The sequence below is a fragment of the Alexandromys fortis genome, unplaced genomic scaffold, assembly GCF_014885135.2.
Source record: "Alexandromys fortis isolate MF-2015 unplaced genomic scaffold, M_Fortis_MF-2015_v1.1 scaffold_16, whole genome shotgun sequence".
Taxonomy (NCBI): domain Eukaryota; kingdom Metazoa; phylum Chordata; class Mammalia; order Rodentia; family Cricetidae; genus Alexandromys; species Alexandromys fortis.
Window position 1 is genome coordinate 441,189 of NW_026067893.1, and position 18,598 is coordinate 459,786.

General features: G+C 44.2%; 2 long non-coding RNA genes across 2 annotated transcripts; both read left to right on the top strand.

Annotated features, from left to right (window-relative positions):
* Window positions 1-1,812: 1,812 nt before the first annotated feature.
* LOC126505705 (uncharacterized) lies at window positions 1,813-9,690 on the top strand. Its single transcript, XR_007592965.1, has 4 exons — window positions 1,813-1,978; window positions 2,514-2,620; window positions 4,073-4,263; window positions 9,547-9,690. It is a non-coding gene; the product is annotated as an uncharacterized lncRNA (long non-coding RNA).
* A 5,121-nt stretch (window positions 9,691-14,811) lies between these two features.
* On the top strand, window positions 14,812-18,082 carry LOC126505723 (uncharacterized). The gene is made up of 3 exons (XR_007592972.1): window positions 14,812-14,908; window positions 16,214-16,392; window positions 17,961-18,082. It is a non-coding gene; the product is annotated as an uncharacterized lncRNA (long non-coding RNA).
* Window positions 18,083-18,598: the final 516 nt, after the last annotated feature.

The following is an 18,598-nucleotide window of genomic DNA, read 5'->3' on the forward strand; positions in this document are numbered from 1 at the left end:
ACTGAGCCATATACTCAGTCTTTCACTGTGCTTTCATGGTGTCCCTGTGCTGCTCAGTTCACCCTTGTCAGTCCTGTTTGTTCTTGCTTTTTCCATATTTAGTTTCCTTTCTAACTGTGATTTTGCAACACTCTTAGCAATGGCACAATGAAAGATAGAAGACAGAGGCTTTGGGGATAGGGAGAGTAATGGTATTGTTTTGAGAGGTTGTGGAACCTTTATGTCATGGGGCCTATCTGGCAGGCATAGGGATGTAGGAGTGGGGCTTGAGAGTTCTAGCCTAGGCTTTCTGTCCCATCCCCTTCTCAGGAGCTGGTTATTCTGCATGCCTTTCTCACTGTGATGAACTGTTCCCACTCAAAATAAAATCCTTCCTCCTTTCTGTCACAGTGTTGGGCAAAGTAGCTAACATTATCTTTCTCTTGAGGTGTGTAGCAGTTCCTTTCCAAGGAAATTTTAAGGAATTGTACTTGGGTTTTTTTTTTAGATGCAGCCCTGGGCTGACACAGGTCTTGAAATAGGCCTGTTTTGATTCGGTTGTAGCAAATATTGGGATGAACCTGAGGCTAGGGGATGCTTTGTTAATAAGATTCAACAGTTCTTGTCTTAGTGTGCCCCAATGGAGCAGTAGTCACATAGTCTTATGCTCACAAAATATCTAGTCTAGGAATGTCTGGAACTAGTGTTGGTCAGCATTTCCCCATGTCATATGAGGGCAATAATTGCCCTCTTCCTGTACTATGGTGAGATTTCCCTCCTGAGTTTCATGGTCTTCTCAGCCTGACTAGGAGCTGACAAACAACTGACTCTTTCTTACCTAAATCTGTTTCCCAATTGGGAATTCAGCCTTGTAAAGCTGATGAATCATAATTTATCCTTCATCATTTCTAGGATCTTCGCTGAATGGACAAACTGGAATGGAAACACAACCTCCAAACTAGAAGTTAAAACTGAGGCTAATGAAGGAAAAGAAGACTCACTCAAAAGCAAGTAGCCTTAAGCGCCACACTGGCCCTGAGTCCTATGTTTCAGAATTTGTGGTCCAAGGTCCTTCTCATTCCTAACTCCAGGTACCCAGGGAAATGAAAGAACATATGGCTTTTACCTGGCTTCTCTTTAACATAACGGAGTCCTGTCTTTATTTTTTTTTCCCCTCTATAGTAGGAGCAGAGAGTTAGAATACAGTGACAGCCGTAAATTCATCCCTGACCACAAAGTTAAACTCCATAACCTGAGTCCTGGGGTTTTCTCTCTGATACTGGTGGCCACAGTTAGAACAGATGATGCAGGATCGAGTCATGGATGGTTTTGTCTAACTCAGTGGTTCTCAGTGGAGGGAGGGGGTGGTTTTGTACACATTTAGCAATATCTGGAGCTGTTACTAGTTTTCATGACTTAGAAGACTATGGGGAGATGCTTCTGGAATCCAGTGTAAAGACCAGGAGTAATATTAAATACCCTACAGTTCACAGGGCATTTCTCCATAACTAAGAATTACCCAGCCCCAATTGATAATGTCCTTATAAACTATTTGTGATCAATACAATGGGGGCATCATTAAGCCTGCTGTATCTGAGATGTAACTAGCCACTTAACGAAGAGCTCATGTCCGTGTATCTGGGATACCATAGAGAGATGCCCTAGGTTGGACTCTGTCCCAGTAGGCCGCATTCTAACAGGGTTCACCTTTGCTTAACAGCATGAGAAAGCCAAAGGCTTTGATGCTTGACATTGGCAAGCTCCTCATAATGTCCATTTTTTTTTTTGCCAATATCTGTTTTTGCTGTGGAAAATCCTTTTGTGCAGTGTGAAGATTTGTTACTGTGATTGGTTTAATAAATAAGCGGACTGGCCTATAACTGAAGAGGATAAAGTTAGGTGGGACAGCCAAACTGAGAATGATGCGATGAAGAAAGGTGGAGTCAGAGAAGCTGCCAGCCAGATGGAGAATGACTCGGACATACAAAATGGGAAAGAGGTAAAGACCACAAGCCTTAGGGCAGTACATGGATTAATAGAAATGGGTTAAGTTGTAAGAGCCAGTTAGTAATAAGCCTGAGCTTGTGGCCGATCATTTATAATTCAGCCTCTGAGTCAATTATTTGGGACCGGGCATTTGAGATAGAAAACACCTGATTACGTATTTTGAATATGTTTACTTAACATGTTTTATTTCCACTAATATGTTTCCATTCTAAAATAAAGATATTTAATGTTTTATCAACAATTCCCAATTCTCCCACCATATACCATCTTCAAAATTTCTTACACATCTTAAAAAGAAGACTATGGTGACATTTTTAGCTCAGGATCAGTCTCCCTGCCAGCCAGCGTTGGCAAGTTAATCAACCTGTGAGCTCTGTCCTCCTCACATACAGAATAGAGCTAATGATTCCTGTATTGTAATATGGTAGACATTGCTTAAGACAGGGCATGCAAGTGTACTTAGCATAGAGTACCCTACAGTTGACTGGGTTTTCCTTTAACTGTATCTGGGATTTTGTTTTAATCAGATGGGGTAAGATGAGAAATATAAAAGGAACTTGGAAGAAGAACATATTGCAGTTCTCAAGAAGACAGACATGCTAAACTGCCCAAGGACACAGGAGGAAGCACCTAGGTTAGTAAGAAAGCAAAGGGTACAAGGCCATAGTGAGTCTTCACTGGGGTATTGGCAAGGAAAACCAAGGTTGAGTAAATTTACATAACACTGGGGGTTCCAGGCTAAAAAGCTGGTGTCTGGTTGCTGGGTACCTGTCTCTGGGCTGACCTCAGGCATGGGAAAGTCAGTGCTGCCTTGGTGTATGAGGGCTGTTAAGATGATTAGGTAATTTGGGTTGGTTGGCTTGTGTATGAAGGATAACTGGTTGGTTTTTGTCTTGACACAAACCTAGACATAGCTGATGTGGAAGTTTGAGTGAAAATGGCCCCATAGGCTCATAGGGACTGGCACTATTGGGAGGTGTGGCCTTGTTGGAGGAAGTATGCCACTGGGGGCTGGCTTTGAGGTCACAGATGCTCAAGCCAGGCCAGTGGCTCAATCTCTTCTGCTGCCTGTAGATCCAGTTGTAGAACTCTCAACTCCTTCTCTAGCACTGTGCCTGCCCACATGCCTCCTTGCTTCCTGCTACGATAATAGACTAAACCTCTGAACTGTAAGTCAGCCCCAATTAAATGTTTTCCTTTATAAAAGTTGCCATAGTCATGGTGTCTCTTCACAGCAATAAAACCCTAACTAAGATAACTGGGAAGAAAGAATATTAATTGAGAAAATGCCTTCATAAGATTGGCCTATGGAGCATTTTCTTGATTGGTGATTGATGTTGGAGAGTCCACCTTACTGTGGGTGGTGCCATCCTTAGGGATATGGTACTGCATGGTATAAGAAGACAGTCTTAGCTGGGTGGTGGTGCATACCTTTAATACCAGCACTCGGGAGGCAGAGGCAGGCAGATCTCTGTAAGTTTGAGGCCAGCGTGATCTGTGGAATGAGTTCCAAGACAGCCAAGGCTACCCAGAGAGACCCTGTTTTGAAAAAAAACAAAACAAAAAACAAACAAACAAAAAACACCCAACAAAAAACCACTACCACCATCAGCAGCAGCAGCAAAAATGAAAAGAAAAAAAAAAAAAGCAGCCTTAGCAAGTCACTCCCCCATGGCCTCTGCATCAGAACCTTCATGTTTCTGCCTGGAGTTCCTGTTCTGGTAATAGACTCCAAGCTCTAAGCTGAAACAAACTCTTTTCTTCCCATATTGCTTTTGGTCATTGGTGTTTTTCTTAACAATAGAAACCCTAACCCGGATGTTTGTAGGCCAGTCTTAACTATCTCTATGAACCTTTCCCTCAAAGGGACAGGCTCTCCAGCATCAGCAAAACCCTAGGATGTCAAAACTTAATAAAACACAGAGGGTAAAAAAAAATATGTGGCCACCATGGTGGTATGCATGGCTTATGGTCATTAACATCATGTTCTTTGCCAGCTGAAGTGACTGTGCTGACTTTTAATGGGCAGGCTGCTCCTTTGTCCTTCCCTGGAAGCTTTCTCACTCTGCCTGTCTTTCTTTTACAGGAAGATGGTGACACCACAGTCTTCAGTGCTCAGACTTCCAGATGACAGTGTAACAGAGACTGGTGTTCATAGAGAGGCGAGAAAGACCCCAGATTCCTGCCTCTCCAAAGCCCAGCCTCTGCGGCGGCGTATTTCTATTTCATGCTGGTAGAATGAAGCTAATTGCAAATTCTCAGCTGCTGTGATTCCAAGTGAGTAGCCAGAAGCAGCATGCAACAGTGCAGGAACCTGCTGCTGTGGTTAGAAATCAATCAGAGAGCACAGCTTCCTGAGTAAAGCTGCCCTTTGTGTAGGAGGAAGGGAAGGAGGGGCTGGGGACCAGATTCCTTTGCAAGTGGCCTCCACGCTGGGCCTGTGCTTCCCAAGGCTGACTCACAACACTACAGAACAGCCTTCTGTGAAATTGGAGGCCTCTTGGGATTCAATTCAATAAAGATCAATAATGCCAGCCGGTGGCCATTTGAGGAAGGCTGGGTGAGTGGAGGGTGGAGAGGCAGGAATTATTTTTTTCCTTGGAGCTTATTGGGATACTCAAGGTGCTGGGGAAGGGTGTAGCAGCCACTGGGATTTTTTTTAAAAAGCTGCATTTAACAAGTCCACTTGTATAGGAAAAGGTGAGACATGGTTATAATCCTTGCACTAGGGATACTGAAGTAGGAGGGCCACAAGTTTGAGGCCAACCTGAGCTATATAATAAATTCAAGGCTAATAAGGCCCTGCCTCAAAACAAAAAATTTAAAAAACTAAGCAAAACAAAACAAAACAAACTCGAACTAAAAATAACAAAAAAAACCCCAAAAAACAAACAAAAAACCAAACCCAAACTAAAGCTAACAATGACAATAAAGTCACGTTGACTGACTTAAGGAACTTTATGGTATTGCCTGAGTGGATGTTCATGCAGGCAATGGGTTTTATTTTTTTTTTTTTTATTTTTTTTTTATATTTATTTATTTTGTATGCAGTTAGCCAGAAGAGGGCACCAGACCTCATTACAGATGGTTGTGGACCACCATGTGGTTGCTGGGGGATTGAACTCAGGACCTTTGGAAGAGCAGTCAGTGCTCTTAACCACTGAGCCATCTCTCCAGCCCAGGCAATGGGTTTTAGAACTGTGGGACACTGAACTTCATGAAGTCATCAGAGACATCTGTTTTTCCCCTCCTCTTTATGGGAGTGTGCGTGTGTGCGTGCGTGTGCATATGTGCTTATGCTCATATATGCAGGTGCATATGCGTGAACATTTGTGAGGGGCAGTTGTCGACATCAGGTGTCTTCCCCTGTTCCTCTCTCTTTTTTTTGAGGCAGGATCTCCCACTGACTCTGGAGCTTGCCTTTCTACTAGACTGACTGCCCAGGGAACCTCGAGGATCCGCCTGTCTCTGACTTCCTGGTACAGAGATTTCGTATACTGCTGAGCCCAGGATTATTTCATTTCACCTCAAAATTTAATGTTTATTGAATTAATTTTTTAATTAATATAGGAACCTGTTAGAACTGGTTTAAGGAAAATTAAACATATTACATATAGATATTCACTCTAGTACAGAAATGTTAATTTAAGTCTGGCATGATGGTGTATGCCTGTCATTCCAGTAGTTGGGAGGTAGAGGCAAAAGAATTACAAATTCAAGGCCAACCTCAGCTACATAGATAGCTAAATCAGACCAATGTGGGCTACATAGTGATATCCTGTCCTAAAAGACCAGGGAAAAAATGGCTAATGAACAAACTGCAATCTTTGGGGTTATTTGTTTCAACTTTGTTGAATAAGAAGATACCAGTTAAAAAGCTGCTCTGTTCCATAGCATGATAAGTAGCTTAGTCCATGAAAGGTGGGCCCAGCACTTGAGATCATTTATGACACATTTGCACTGATTTCATTTATTATCAATTACTTTTGAGTATGTGAACTGAAAGTGGAAGGGCTGTCTCCAGGTCCTTTATTGCCATCTTTTACAGAAAGGTTGGAATCTGACACAGCTTCCTTCTGAGTGCTTGCTTGCTTGCTCCCTTCCTCCCTGGGCATCTGTGTGGTCTTTGGTGGTACCATGTGTGATAGACATCAACATAGAACTTGTCTGTGGTAGGACCACGGACCCAGACGTAGCCATTGGTACAGCCTGGGCTTGGATGTCATCATGGCCCCTGTAGCAGCATGGCCCTCAAACACCAAAATGGCCTCAGACCCCTAGTGTCGGCCTTACCTTTGATGGTATCAGGAGCTATGGACCCAGATATGGCTCTCTGTGGCAATCCTGGCTCAGTTGACACCATGGCCCCAAGTAATAGCACACGGCACTCAGATTCCCAGCATCCACATGGTGGCTCACAACTGTTTGTAGTTCAAGAGGATCTGATATCCTCTTCTGGCCTCTGTGGGTACCAGGTATGTGGTGCACAGACAAGCTTGCAGGCAAAACTCCCATAGGCATAAATAAAATAAAAACTGGCCTTACCTCATTTCTTTTGCTTTGGCACAGAGTAGCTGCTCTCTTTGATCCCTGAGAGCAGGGGATTACCTTCTGTTCAGCTTTTTGTAACCTGAAGCGCTAGAGTTGTTGGTCTATGAGGGATGCAGCTCAGTGTTGGGTGGTCACAGAAGTTATCCCACCCAGTCAGGGATGCTTCTCATCTTCATAGACTTCTATAGGCTTCAGTTTGTCTATCCTGGACATGTTCCCAAAGCCTTTCCCAGCCTCCCCTGCAGCTCAAGTAGCCTCAATGACTTCACATTTTTCATTCCAGGATTTCTGGCTGTTTAAAACTTGGCCTGCTATGTTACTGTTCCTCAGGAGATGTAAACTTTCATATATGCACCCCAGATAGGGCAATGATTCTACTCAAGTCTGCCTCGGTGAGCCAATGAGTAGATTGGGCTTTCTTACAGGAGCATGGTTGGGAGTTACTTATAAGAGTGTTGAAAACTCAGAAACAGCTGCACCATTGGCAAGGCCCACTTATCACCAGCTCACCAGCTGCATCAGAGAATCACATCTTTAGTTAACCTTTCACCTTTCAAGATCACATCCAAGAAGAGCAGAAGGAGGTACTAAGTGGAATTTCAGGTGAGGGTCCTGTGACATTCCCCTTACTAGGGGGTTGTTAACAGCCCCTGCCATTGTCATTACCGTAGCCCTAGCTAACGTTGCATTATTCTGCTTATTTTGTTGCCATGACTACAGGGCCAAGTGTTATGTAAGGTCACCATAGCAACCTACATTTAATGGCCAACGGCCATGCCATGTTCATGCCCTAAAGAAATTGCTTTTGCCATCATGTGGTCCATTTTTGTTTTGTAGTTAGTTGTTTCTGTTTTGTTAGAGCCCATTCTTTCATAATGTCATCTCCTTAAGGTTGTCAACATAGTTACTTCCTTATCATTTTTAGACTGCTCCATTATTTTCGTTTTGTGGTGAGCATGCAGCACTCCCAGTTAGCCATGCTGTCTTTCTTATCACTTGGTAGCTTTGGTTTCCAGGCTCATCTTAAATGTCTTGCTTTGTCTCCCCCTCTCTGCTGTCTTACTCTCTTCTCATGAGTGATTTTGCAGTAACTTTCACCAGCTCGGGGGCCCACTTCAAAGTGAAGACTTGTGGTGAAGAATCAGGTCTTATGGTGGGCAGGTAGGAAGCATGTCACAGTTGCTGCCACCGAGGCTGCAGGTGATGCGGTCCCCCTGTTGCTGGAGGATGCTTTCTGTACCCTCTCCTGATGTCAGGGACAGTCCTAGTACTGTCTAGTGACATGTTCTTTAGCCACTGCCCCAGCTTTAAATCAGTAAGTCTGATTCCCACTCTCTGTCTTAAACGGGCTCTCTAGTGTTTAGTGCCCCAGTGTTCTGAGACCTGTTAGGTCCTGGGTCTTATTTCCTATAACATACTCCACCTGTTAATTTGCTCTATGTTCTTGGGCCAGTCAATTTAACGTTAAAGTTCAGTCAGTGTTCTTGATTGTAAAATTATGGTGTTTGGTACTTAGCTTCCAAGCCCTTGTCCACGTCAGCGTCCAGAAGTCTACAGGAAGATCCTTTAAACAGTGATCTCTGCTACAGTCAGGAGGGCTGTGAGAGTGTTTATTCAGTTCAGGCAAATGGTAAATGTGTCGGCTACTCTAATGAAATGAGTACATTTTTGCTCTAAATGTCATGGATGTTTATTGTCAGATTAAACTACAGCAGGCCTAATTTTAGCTCTTCCAATTCAAGTGGAGCAATGAAGATTAAATGTTAGGCATAATTAAAGATGCAGATGTAGTTATATTGAATTATAAACCTCATTAAGTGCAGCATCCCAGGAAGGCCCCTGAGACCAGCTACAAAGGACTTCTAGTCACAGTGCTAGAGTTATTAAAATATTCTAAAGTAAATCTCACTCCCAAAATATTATGACTTACACTGAAGGATTTCTAAAAACATGGCTGGGGTTTGTTCCACGGCTAATTTCCTTCCTCTGTAGAGAGTTGGGAAGGAGGATTTCTTCTCTAGGATTTTCATGAACCGTCTCTCTGGGGCTTTGTGCCCACTCTCCCACCCATTGGCGTGGGATCAAATCTCCTGGGCCTGTGCAAATAAGAACTCAAGGTCGCATTCCATTCTAGGGTTGATAGCAGGGACACAGAGAGCAATTTCCCTAGGATTGGAAGGCTATATTTTGAAAAATGTAGATAGCTACAGTCTTTGTTGATATTTCCAAGTGTTTTTTTTGTCTGTAAAGATACATGTATACATTTTAATAATTTAAGGAATACAGAATAGGAATACAGAAAAGAATTCTCAAAATTTGTAAAAAATAGTTTAGACCTTAAGCACCAATATGTGTGTGTGTGTGTATGTGTGTGTGCGCACATCTTCATAGGTGTGCAGGTGTGTGTGTGTGTGTGTGTGTGTGTATAGAGGCTAGAGGTCACCCATAGGTGGTGTTCCTCACACCCATCCATCTTGTGTTTTGAGTCATAGTCTCTCATTGTGACTGGGAATCACTAAATAGGCCAGGCTGCGCTATCTCTGTCTCCCCTCACACTGGGATTACAAGTCCAAGAACTTCTTAAGTGGTGCGAGGGGTCAAACTCAGGTTTTTATATAGAGCAACAAGTACTGCACTGTTGAGCTATCTCTCTAGCCTTTAAGCACAGTTTTTGCCGTGTTTTTAGTTAATGTGAATGGATATCTTTCCACATCAGCAAATACTGATAAGCCTTGTATATTTTAATGGCTGATATCCTATCTTTTAACCTGGTTGTCAACTACTTAGTTATACAGTAGTGCTGTATAATAAACAGCCTCCAGATTCAGTAGCTTTAAGTTGGGTATTTTTTGAGCTCACAAGTTTGCAGTTGACAATTTAGGCTGATCCCAATTGGGCTGCTCTTCTAGACTGGGCTGGGCTTGTTCTTGTCTGTGAGTCAATTACCAGTAGAATGACCTCAGGTATCCTTGACAAGGGAAACTAAGATGATTTTGTTTTGCTATACAGTCTCCAGACTTGTGCTCAAGTTAAAAGAAGAACGAGAGATGAAGAAATCTCCACACAAGGGGCTTTTCAAATCTCTGCTGGAGTCAGGTCAACCAACATCACTTTGACCATGTCAAATTGCTTACCTGAACTCAAAATCAAGGGATCAAGGTGAGAAGAACTTCAAAGTCACCTTTCAAGAGGCAAGGGTAAGGCTGGGGTGGGGTTCATTCATCAGGGTACTTGCCTAGAATTCAGGTTCGATCCTCAGCACTTCTTCACCTGGGTGTGGGGGTGTACTCCTGTAATCCCTGCACTCAGGAGGCAAAGGCAGGAGGGCCAGCAGTTAAAGGTCATCCTCAGCTACGAAAACAGTTTGAGGCTATCTTGGGCTGCATGAGACCCTGCTTTAAAAAAAGGTTGGTGGAGCTGGGGGTGGGAGTGGTCATATTGATTTAGGCTTATTCATGTAATCACCTCCCCAAAGACACATGTACCTCAACACTCAACATCTGGGCATACATTTACAGACTGTCTAACAGATGGGTTCAGTTTTTGATGCCAGTGTTGCATGAATGTCACTTTGGTGGAGATTTTGGTAGATGCTTCCCAGTAGGCACTGTGCTCTGGGCTATCACCTAGCCTTACCTCCCACAACTGTCTTGTGCTGGTCTTCTTCCAGACTCAGACTGGTCTTTCCTGTTTGGAATGGTCTTGATGTCCTACAGATATCCAAGCACTGTCCTGAGTGCAGGAAAGATGTCTCAGTTTGTCCAGCATTTCACTGGTTTTAAAATATAAAGTCTTGCACCTCAAGCTCTCCACCAGACCAGGCAAACCCAACCAACCGATTGTATGAGAGGGCCTTGGCAAACTTTAAAGGGCCAGAGAATAAATATTTTAGATCTCAGTTGAGAGCTCCTGATTCTGCCAGGGTGAGGTAAAAGTGGTTCTAGACAAGATGTCACTGAAGGGTGTGTGTGGCTGTGTGCCAATCCAACTTTATTTTCAGAAACAGGCAGTGTGCTGGGTTTGGTGCAAAGTCTTCTGAGAGTCTGTTGTGTTTTTAAGTTTTAATTACTGTGCCTAAGAGACCCATGAAATAAAAATGCCTCTAGCCTGTATAAGTCTTTTGCCCAAAGACAGATAATTCTTGAAATACTGGAGGCTATGGTTTATTTTTTCACCCCCTTAAATAAACTTGTTTGCCCTAACTGCACTGGACTTGATTGATCACATGTAGGCAGGAAGTACAGGACAGAAATATATCAGAATGTATGCTTGTCCCTGATTGGATGGAGGCAGGAGGTCCATCAGGATATATTCTTGCCCCTGATTGGACCTGATGGGCAATGCGGTCATCTTATGAGTTTGGCTTTTTAAGCTTCTGCAAAATGCAACTTGTTACCATTTTCTGGTAACCCCAAAGTGGTCCTAGTCTGAGCCCCTCATCCTGGCCGCCAGTATTTAATTAAAGCTTGCTTCAGATTTGGCTCAAAATTTGTGGAACTGGTCTTTCTCTTGTGAGTCTCAGGTTTCTCAGTGAGTAACAGGCTTTAATTTTCTGACACTTACCTAAAGCTGGGCATTTAAGTGTATGTTAAGTTTTTTGTTGGTTTATGTTTCAGTAATTTCCCTCTCTCTCTGGTTGGAATATAAGGGGAGTGTAACATCTTTATACTGGACTCTGTGACTCAGTAGCTATGTGAAATTGAATGAGTTACTTACCTCCCTGGCTTTGTTTTCTTTATCTGTCAGATGGGGATAATAGTAGTATTTGTTATGGTAAAAATAAAATGCAGCAGGTCCCTGAATGGTGGCAGTGGCAGCCGTCAGAGACCATGGTGGGGTGGGCCATGAAGGCAGCCTGTCCCAGGCAGGGAGCCATGCAGTGGGTGAGAGACAGAGAGCCATGCAGAGAAAGTGGGTATTTAGTGGATTATGGAGGGGAAAGGGAAAGGGGGAAGGGGAGAAAGGGGAAGAGCAAAGAGAGGCAGAGAGAGGGGGGGCAGAGGGGAGAAGTGGGGAGAAGGGAGAGAGGCAGAAGCTGCCTCTTCAGGAGAGAGACAGAAAGTAAGGAACTCAGGCTGGAAGCAGAAGGAAGATCTGTTTGCCTCAGCTCAGCGGATGGGGGAGGGAGTGGGCGGGGTTTGTCTCTTAAAGGGACAGCACAGACCATTACAGTATTGATCACCATTGTGTTTGGGAGGATAAATCTTTTCACTGCACATGACTGAATGAGTGCTCAATAAACAGCGGTCATCATCATCACCATCACCATGCCATGGGCTTTCTTCATTATGTAGCACAATTCTGGTTACAGAAGTCATTCAGTGCATAGAACCACACAGGCCTTTTAGGTGGTATTGTCTGAACACTCATTCAGAGGTGCCTCCCTGAATGTTGGATGACCTTGTTTCCATGGTTACCGACATCCCTGAGTTACTGAGAAGTCAAACCCCAGCCTCCCCATCACAGGTGCTCTATCCCCCCCAAAAGCCATCTTCTGCCTTGTACCCCATCTCTTAGCTTCCTCTATACCTTCCCAGGCTGTGTGGATATGGATCAAGAAGGGACTCCCCAAGATCATAGCTGGAAGCTTCTAAACAGGCGTTGAAGCTACTGGCAATAATGAAACTGGTGGGTGTGCAGGGTGCTAGGATTGCCTGGTATACGCGAGCTGCACAGGGTCCTTCCCTGTGTCGGGGAGGAAGAAGCGAGATCACATGGCAGGTTCAGTGACCCCCTCCAAGCCAGACCCCACCATTTTATCAAAAACTCTTACATCTTAGGGCTGGCTCAGCTTTGATCTTGGAAAATGAAAGGCTGGGTTTCTGGGTGCCCCACTGCCAACTTTTGCAGCAAGAGTGAGCCTTGCTGATCCTGCCAGCTCAGACGTACTCCATTTCCTGGTAATTAAACAAGTGGCGATCAAAGCCGACAAATCTCCTAGTCTCCTGGCACAGGAGATGAAGGTAAATAGTTCCAGCAACAGTTCTTTTTCTTTTCTCATTAAAAGTGAAACATGAAATGTCTTCTTACTTTGAAGAAAACGAATGTGTTCAAGGTCAGCCTAGAGATGTCCTCCCAGCCACCTTGGTTATTCCATATTGGTTCTTATTCTCTGCTCAGTGGAGTGGCGGGGGAAACAGCACCTAAATCGAGTCAGGAGACAAAGGAAAGGTACGGAACACACCCATCTGGTAACCTTGATGCTTGGTGACACCTCCTTTTTGCTGGGCAGGGCCAAGAGCTTTGGAAGCCCCTCTCCAGTTACTGCATCCAGGCCTCTACCTGAATGTCAGGCAGCTGCCTGTGCTCTCTTGGCTATTTTCCCATACTGTCTTTTGGGATTTTCTGTCTTCTCTGAAAGGAACAGTTCACCAAGAGGCTCTCCCAGGGCCATCATCAGTTCAGGGAACTCCACGCTGAAGGTTAAAGATGCCTGCTGAGGGGTCTAGGTGATCTCTTTTCAGTGCAGGCAGCAGACCCCACTTGAACTTGCTCATGTTTAGGGCAGGTGGGTACCATGGGGACCAATGAAGAGCCCCTGGGAGCCCCAACTGGGTCTCCAGGATTACTAACGTCAGAATCCTGGAGGCCCAAGTGTTGAAATTGGAGCGGCAGGGCTGCGTCCCCGGCACCCGGCCGCCCGCATGGCTAGTTTATACCCAGAAATAATTACACAGAAACTGTATTCTTTCCAACACTGCCTGGCCTGGCGAGGTCCAGTTTCTTATTGGCTAGCTCTTACATATTGTTCTAACCCATTTCTAATATTCTGTGTAGCCCATGAGCTGGCTTACCAGAGAGGATCTTAACCTGCGTCTGTCTGGAGTGGGAGCATCATGGCGACTCTTCTCACTAAGCTTCTTTTTCCCAGCATTCTCCTCTGTCTACTCCGCCTACCTAATTTTCTGTCCTATGAGGGCCGAGGCAGTTTCTTTATTAGTAAGAAATCACTCCCACATCACCCAAGGAACAGGACCACACAAAGGATGGCATCTGCCCCAGACTCTCTTTCCCTCACTGCCCTCTTCTTCCTCTTCTGGCTCCACCCGTGGCTTCTGGGTCATTGCTGCTTCATCCTGGTTTCTGTTTGCTCACTGTCTCTGGAGGCTGACTTCAATCTGGGTCTTCCTCATGTCCTCATGCCCAGTTCTCCTGCTTTGGCCTTGACTTTTCATCCCTTGTCCCCAGTCCCACATTCCAGAGAGAAGGTAAATGTGGAGGGTGGGAATCTGATTGATCTGATCAATGATCTTGAGTCAGGCTATTGATGTCACAGTTCTGATCAGTCTGCAGGTACTTCAAACCCACCTTTGATCCAATTATCTGTGAGTACAGGACCTTCTCAAAGTCATTGGATAAGAAAGAATGTCATCTTCTGTGCTGGGGACAGAGATCAGTAGGTGGACTGCTTGCCAAGCACATACAAATCGTCAGCTTGGATTCCTAGTGCCACATAAACCAAGCATGGTGTCACACACTTGTAATCCCAGCACCTGGGAGATGGAGACAAGAGAATGAGAAGTTCAAGTTTATTCTCAACTACACAGCAAGTTCAAGACCAGCCTAGGCTACATGAAACCTTGTTGGAAAAAAAAGTTTCTCTCTTAGTAAACTGTGTTAACAAAATATTCCTCATAAGTGGCCCTAACTGTGACCAATTCTTGGTAGGACAGATTGCAGAGACCGAGTGTTCACTTAGACTGCCATGTTTATTAACTGGCTTTGTTTTTTGAGATGTAATTCATGTACTATAAAATTGCCCCTTGGGGGGTGTTATACTCTACAAGATTTTGCAACTACTGACACTAATTCCAGATTATCTCATCATCACTAAAAATAAAACTCCATGTTCATGAGCATCCACTTCCCACTTCTCCTCCATCCAGCCCCGAGCAGTCACTGATCTGTTTTCTATTTCTGTGATTTGTCTATTTCAGGCATGGCATGTCATTCAAATCACACAATCTACAGCCTTTTGTGTTTATGGTCTTCATTTAGCATAGTGTTTGGGAGGCTTATTCACGGCACAGCATGGCTCAGCATCCTCAATTTCACTGCATAAAATTCTATTAATGGGTCTATTGTATTTCTTTTCCCACAGCCTCTTGTCTTTCCATGAGCACTTGTGTTGTTTATACCTCCTGGTTTCGAGTTATATTGATATGAATATCTTATCCATCCTGTGGCACACATGCCTTGCAATGAGACTTGCTGAATCATATGGTAATCCTATGTTTAATTTCCAGAGGAGCTGCCAAACTGCTTCACAGAGTGGCTGGACCACTTCACAGTCCCACCAGGAATGCAGGAGGAGTCTACATTTTCTCTCCCCTCACTAGCGCTTGTCATCTGTCAGGTTACAGCCATCTTAGTAAGTGTGAGGTGGCATTTCATTGCTTTAACTTGCATTGCCCTAAAGCTTTAAGCACTATTTCCTGTGTTCATTGATCACTTGATGTTTTTGAGAAATGGCTGTTCAAATCTTTGCCATTCAAAAATAGTGGGTCATTTGTCTTCTATTAGTGTTTGACTTGGGTATAGTCACTCAATATTTCTGGAACTAGATTTTCTTATCTTATTAGTAATGACTTCGGGCGATCTGGAGACAACCTGTGAGGCATTGCATGTCAGAGTCTAAAACAGTGCCTGAATCATGAAAGAAGCAACAATGATATTATCCTTGTGTCCTTATGGAGACTAGTTTATTCTCTTGATGACACTCTTTCTCACACCAAGGTATCTATTTTGGGGGTGGAGGTTAACTTAAGAATATATTTTAAGAGGCCTAAATGTGGCTGGAGGAAAGTTTACCCATCCTGCAAGTTGCAATTGATGGCTAGTGTCCTTTTGGCTTACTAGGGATTCTGGTAAAGACTAGAAATGAGGATAATAGAATAATTTGGGCAGTGACTTAATATATTGTGACAAAATATCTGAGGACCTCAACTTAAAGGAGGACAGATTTATTTTGAATCATAATATCAAAGGTTTCAGTTCAGGTCACTTGACTCCATGGTTTTTGGGTCCTGAGTGAGCATAAACATGGTTTTGGTAGAGCTACTTAGGGCAGACAGGAGAAAGGGTAGGGAGGAGGAAAGATAGATTGGTAGGAAGAGGAGAGAGAGAGAGAGAGAGAGAGAGAGAGAGAGAGAGAGAGAGAGAGAGAGAATAGGAACAATAACATGAACCAGAGATAAGACAGTTTTCTTAGGGTACACTCCTAAACCTACCAGATTATGAGTCCATCAACAAGCAGATTAACCCAAAGATTAGGTCACAGCCATCATGATGCAGTCATTTCCCAGAAGCCTCACCTCTGAATAGTGCTTGCCTAGGGACTAAGAGTGTGCCAGTCCTTAGGGATGCATAGACATGAGTCATAACAGAAGGTGAGCTAGCTAGAGGGCTGGAGGACACTGGCAGAGGATTGATAAAGGTGATTTTTTATGAGGCTTTACCTGTGGTTTGTAATCTAAAATGTCTTCCCTCCAAAGAGCTGGTAAAATTTACATTTTACTAAGCATTGTAGGAATGGATTTTTTTTGCGCACTTTTTAAAGTGCTTCTGGCTTAAAAGGGTATAGAATGAGTCTCATTACTGCCAAATTGTGTTTCAACCTCTCTAAGATTTGAGACCACGATGGTCAAGTGTAAAGCTCTTTCCTGGTCACTCACAGGGATGTGTAAGAAGCAATGCTGGCTCAATCTCCTTCAGGACTGACTGTGTTGCACCCTCTTCATCCTGCTATCTGTTGACTATAGAGGTTTGACCTTCACATGACTGATGGGTAAAGAGACTGTACCTCTGCTGTGCCTGTGTGTATCAATTCAAGGCTATAGCTGGCACAGCTCCTTGGTGAGTACACTAATAATATGCTGTTTGGGACCTTAGATTTCCAGCCAAAGTTCACACTTTGAAGACTTTGTATACTGCTGATGTCATTATTAAGAGACCATTGAACTTTGAGGAAGTAAGATGTGTTTGGAAGAAGTGGATCACAGGAGGCACGTTTTATGTTTTAGGACCATCTCCTCCTAATCTCTCACTGGTTTATGAATGTTATGAGATGAGCAGCTTTGTTCCACTGTGTGTTCCCAATATGATGCTCTTCTTTACCCCATGCCCAAAGTGGTTAGTCAACCACGGACTGAAACTTTTGAAAATATGAAGTTATTCCTCCTGTTAAGTTATTTGTCACAGACATTCTGTCACAATGATAAAAAGTAACACAGCTCTGGGGCTATAGATGTTTCTTAGTCCATTTAGAGTTCAGAAGGAATCTCCATTGCCAAGAGGACCCATGGGGTACCACAGAAACTCTCCTCTGCATGGGCAGAATATTTGTGCACTCTGTTTCATGAGGATATCCTAGCCCTAGCAACACAGAATTAGAAAGTGAAGCTTTACGGAGATAGTCAAGCAACAGGGTAAAGACTTCATGGATGGATCAGTGTCCTTGTGAGAGCAACCCAGAGGTCTCTTTCACAATCTCTTTACCATGTTAAAATTCAAGGAGAAGCCTGCAGTGTGCAAGCCAGAAGGATGCCCTCACTAGAACCCAACCACGCTGGTGTCCTGGGCTGGGGCTTCTAGCGTCCAGGTTTATAAGCAATACCTTCCTGTTGTATCTAAGCTGCCCAGTCCACATTATGTCACTATAGCAGCTAACTTAGACACTGTCCCCAGTTCCTGAAGTTAAGTTGATTAGGGAAGGTGAGCCTTTGTTTGGGAGTGGGAGTGGAAGACAGTTTTATGCCCCTATTTAGAGATTCCTTTTTATTGTGGGCATTAGTGGTGACTGACTTACTTTCATCTTTCAAACATTAGAGGACAGTTTGTTTAGTCTAGTGAACAGACAAGGTAAGTACCCATCTATAACCCACACACCAAACCAGGCATGTTCTGAGAGAAGACTCCATCTAGTAGGAGAAACAACATGCAGGGTAGCTAGTGGAATAAAACAGATGTGTGACTCCAGTTGGCAGGACCCTGCTCTAGGCAAGCTGCTCATTTTGATGGGGGCACCGGGGAAACTTCTGTGAAGGGAAGAGGAGGTCAGGTTCCTGGATAAGGGCTCATAGGAGGTACAGAGGGCCGGATGGTTGTAGACCAGGCAGGACACCGGATGGGCAGAAGAGGAGGATGAGGCCTTTGATGTTGGTCAAAGTAGCAGACTATGTTTTTGAGCAAAGGGGAGCCTAAGGTGGAATTTCAGCAGGACTATGGCATGTTCTGTCTCTTTTCAAGAAAAGAAGAGAGAAGGATGAAAAAAGAATTAGAAGGTTGAAAGGCTGGGGGTACTGAGTAGAGGTGACTGGACTATTCTGAAGAAGATGAAAAATCCCAGACAGTGTTGGGGAGTGCATGGAGTTGGACAGGCCACAAAGGAAAGCCTTCTTTCCTTCTGGTATTTCCTCTTCCAGGTCTGGAGCTCAAAGATGTCCTCAGGCAGTTAGCCCCATCTGCCAGGTCTGCTGTCTTCCAGGAGACCCCTCCCTCTTCTTGGATACACAGGAAGAGAATAGTCGGAAAGACTGCCAATCTCTGCAGGAGCTGGTCAGATCAGTGGAGGGGGTGGGGCGGGGGGTGAGGGGTGTCAAGGCACGAGTTTCACAGAAGTAGATATCAACTGGCCTAGGCCATTAGCAGTTTGTTTGTGAACTGTCCTCCTGGCTCGTGTGTTTGAACAGCTGTAGAGCTGGTAGTGTTATTTTAAGAACTTGTGAACCTCTCTGGTGCAGCTGGCTCACTGAAGACAGGCGCCTAAGGGTTCTAGCTTGGCCTCTCTGTTTGCTTCCCCATCCAGCCTCCATGTGAGGAGCCTCACAGTCCCATCACCAGCACTAAGTAGCTCCTCAGGCTCCTGTGTCTTCCCTACATGATGAACTGAAACTCCCGAAACCAGTTCTTAGAGAAGCTAAATAAGAAGGAGAACCCAAAGAAAATCATATAGGCATCCTCCTGAATATTAACCTTCATCAGGCGATGAAAGGAGACAGAGACAGACCTACATTGGAGCACTGGACTGAAATCTCAAGGTTCAAATCAGGAGCAGAAGGAG